We start from the raw sequence: 3807 nt of genomic DNA on the forward strand, positions 1-3807 counted from the left end.
GTCCTCAGCCATCGAAGCGCTAGTTCCGTGTGGGTGTTTACGGACGTAGTGGTGTGTCCTCACCCTAGTACGCGTACCTGTAGTATGCCTGCATTCCTTTGAAGGCGTACGTGTAGTATGTCTCCGTACCTTCAGAAGTGCTTTAACATCGGCTGCAGCACAAGTGTACATTTTCAAGGATTTCCGCCTGTGGAATACTTAGAGGGATGAACGCAGAGGTGTAGCACAAGTGTACATTTTCAAGGATTTCCGCTTGTGGAATACTTAGAGAGATGAACGCAGAGGTGTCGCAGTCAACACGATATGTCTCTCTTGAAAAACGCGTGACACTTACCCAGATGAAGGCAGAGGTGTTGTAGTCAACGCGATATTCGTCATTTAAAAAAAGTCGATAGCAAGATCGAGACATTGTTTTAAGTCGGCGCTGCACACGCCCTGGAGGAGATATGAGGAAAGGAATGGGATCCGACATGCAGAATCATGATTCAGGAGACGCGCCATGTTCGTGGTCCATTTCGGTACATGGCGTTAAATGTGAGCGTGACCGTCCGTCGTACAAGAAGACGATAGGACAACATATTCAACCTAAGTGTGCTAGTTACTGTTACTGTTACCATCAGTTTTACATGATTTCCTGTGAAACTGGAAACTGGATGAATAGCGCGCAAATAGCAGAGACCTTGACTTCCGCCTGATTACACAGCCGTACTATAGTCGTGGCAATTCGGAGCCTATCCATCCACGCACTTCTTTTACAACGGACGAATTCCAGAGGGCGGAAGACGACAACCAGCTGAACTCAGGCATGTGGATCACCACTATTCTTAAGAGCCGAGCGGTCTGTGACTCGATTTGACACTTCCTGCTTGTGTACACACATACCTACATACATACACGCATCCATACACACGTGTATGCTCAGCTCACCTCCATCCAGCCGGAATCACCTGCAGTGAGAGCTCCTCGGAAGATATTAGTCGCACGTACAGAACCCTGCGACACTGCCAGCGTCTGGCCCAAGAAGACCTTTTAGGACCTGCTTCAACGATTGATTGTGCTGTAAAATGTCATCAACTGCGACAGGAAAGCCGCTGCGTGGAGTCGCCGTAGACGTTATCGATGGTGGGGATCACTCACTTGCGAGGAAGTGCCTGGAGCAGCTGCCGTTTGCATTCAATTACGACCTTCCTCACCGTAATGAACCATAATCACAATACAGACACAGGTATAAGCACCTAAGTCTTTTGATACCTCCTGCAAAAATGGTGATGATATGTTCTACGCGGGATCCATATGCCCATATTGCTACATGTATGTGCATGCGGATACACATACACTTCTATAGTTAGTGAATGTCTTCTTTAGTAGGGCGCTCCGTAAGCGGTATCACTCGGAGAGATCTGCTAAAAGAGAAGTAGAAGTAACGTGCAAGAGCATGCAAATCTTTGTGGTGAAGAGGCGCCCAGCTTCTTTGGCACGCAGCCGTTAACGGGGTTCGCCGAGAGTTTCGTCTATTTACGTCACGCTTTTCCCGCGTACGCTGCTGTCGAACAAAGAGTATGCGTTCGCGTCTATGGATTAAATGGCCTTGAAGGCCAGGGATGTAATTACACGTCGTTAGTATTTTCTTTTCCCCCTACATTGTTGCATTTCTTTTGGCTGATGATCTCCGTTCATATATGCCCATGTGCGTAGTGGCCGCCGTTCGGCGCTTTCCTTTTTTTTTACTAACTTTCCCTTCAGTATCGCTTTCCTTGCCGCGTTTGCTCCTTCCACGTTCTTTCTTCCTCTTCAAGGAAGTCAGACGGGTCAGATAGGTGCATGCCTCTGAATGTATAGATCAGTTATAGCCAATCTCGGTCGTTGCCCTCTGCGGCATTTGTAGGCCATCCTCTCCGCGTGCTACTTGCTGGCGTCAATGCTAGTTACGGCCGTCTTCTTGTGAAGCGTTGTTTATCCCCGTCTCTTTTTCACACATGCGTCCCTATTGTCTTTATTCCCTTGTGGACAGCGCACTGTAGTAAGATAGCGAGCCTTCTACATTGTCAGCTTGTTTCTCCTGTTCAACATCAACCTACTCCAAAGTCTCCCCGAAAGATGGGTTTACTCGTTTACCTTCTCTCAGTCCATTACACCGGCCGCGTCAGAATCCTGTCGTCATGCTATCTCTGTAACCCCCTTCAACGTTGCACAAGAGATCGCTCAACCTCTGTACGTTCCATCTCTGTTCTCGTACCCATCCGTGCGGACTGTGCCGTCGGATGAAAGAGCTTTTCTGGTACGCATCTTCTCTTCATACGCTGCTACATAAAACTGTGTTACGAGGCCTCTTAGGTTTAGACACTACGCTTTACACTGTCTAGGACAACGCGAGTTCCCAGGCACTCTTTACAGCTGTCTCGAGAAGACAGGACCTCACGCAGTATTTACTGGGCATCCCTTCTGGGTCCTTCTCTGTAGTTCCTATGACAGCAACCATCCGGTTGACGGCAGGTGTCCTCGTCAGTGTTCGTGTGCTTACTTTACATTTAACTGTATGAACTACCGTCGTGCTACTGACATTCCTAAGGCGAAGGAAGATCAGTTTGTAGAAGCTGGTTGTTTCCATTTATCCGTCTTGCTGAAGCGAACGCGTATGAAGTGCCGGAGCACGTTTGTCTTTTTGTAAGTGGAAAGACTTCAGTGTGTAGTTCCTTCACGTGGGAACGTTCGCAGGCCCAGCTGTGTGGTGGGACTGCCACGCTTGGAGCACGAACGTAAGTGCACCTTAGTATTTTCTTCGCGTGTTTTATGTCTTCGCGTCTCCATTTTTGCAACCAATTCGCTTGAAAGACTACCCACCGTCAGTTTGTTGTTGTAACTCCCACCTCTTCTATGTGGTGAACGAAACAGTGATCCAGAAGCAGCCAGCGCCATCAACATGATTTTGAAAGGAAAACTGGAGGCAATTTTAGGGGTTTCTTGGCTACAAGGAAGAGCGTCCTTGCTTGCCTTGTGATGTGTTTTTCCGACGTATACGCCGTTGTTCATTGTGCGAGCTGTATGTTGCTCTGTGTCCCCGGTGCAGTGCAACGTGTGGAACGCTGTAGCGGCAATCTGCTGTAAAGGGGATTTTTTCTGGTTGTTCTTTCTGCCTGAGTAAGTGCGAAACAGACCAGCCGTGCACATATGATGGCACTCTTCCGACCTGGTGCTGACTCCATTGCTGGCGACCAGAGGGCTCTCTCCTCTCTCTGCACTCACATCTGCGCGGCATTTTTCTGCGGTGGCCTTCTGCCTTCGCAGAGCTTTCCTTTTTTATTCGGATGTACACCCCCCGCATTCACGCACGCCGCAGAATGATTTCTATTGGACTGAATGTATACGCTCGACTCTTACATACATCCAAGTGACTGCATCATACATCGCTGGAGCGTAGCGTCTCTCTGTGGAGAGGTGGCTCTCTTGCTGTTCCCCGATGGATATAGGGTGCTCACGTTTGGGGCTGCCCTACACTTTTAGAAGACCCCTGTACCTGTACACACATGCTTATACGGGAATCTCCATGTGTGTGTATTATGCCAACAAGGTTGTGTCAGGCACAAACACGCACACCCCGAAGCACATGTTGACGTGAACATATATATCTGAACGCGTCTCTGTATCTCTACTCCTAATTTGCGAACTATCTTCGCGGGAAGAGAGGAACGTTCGCGGCCAATAACGCAACGAAGCAAGTTCTCATAGGAGATGCAGGGCCTCGTTGAGCACTCTCAGCTGCTGTATCACACGCCTTTCCTTTGCTGCGGCGCAGGCTCACCTACTGTA

The 3807-nt window shown here is 48.9% G+C and overlaps 1 long non-coding RNA gene across 1 annotated transcript; it reads right to left on the reverse strand.

The window, feature by feature from the left end:
* Nucleotides 1–76: 76 nt before the first annotated feature.
* Nucleotides 77–1376, reverse strand: LOC114485703 (uncharacterized). The gene is made up of 3 exons (XR_003679053.2): nucleotides 928–1376; nucleotides 335–435; nucleotides 77–152 (listed from the first exon to the last, which is right to left on the reverse strand). It is a non-coding gene; the product is annotated as an uncharacterized lncRNA (long non-coding RNA).
* Between the last annotated feature and the right edge of the window lie 2431 nt (nucleotides 1377–3807).

The sequence above is a fragment of the Physeter macrocephalus genome, unplaced genomic scaffold (genome assembly GCF_002837175.3).
Source record: "Physeter macrocephalus isolate SW-GA unplaced genomic scaffold, ASM283717v5 random_2586, whole genome shotgun sequence".
Lineage (NCBI taxonomy): Eukaryota > Metazoa > Chordata > Mammalia > Artiodactyla > Physeteridae > Physeter > Physeter macrocephalus.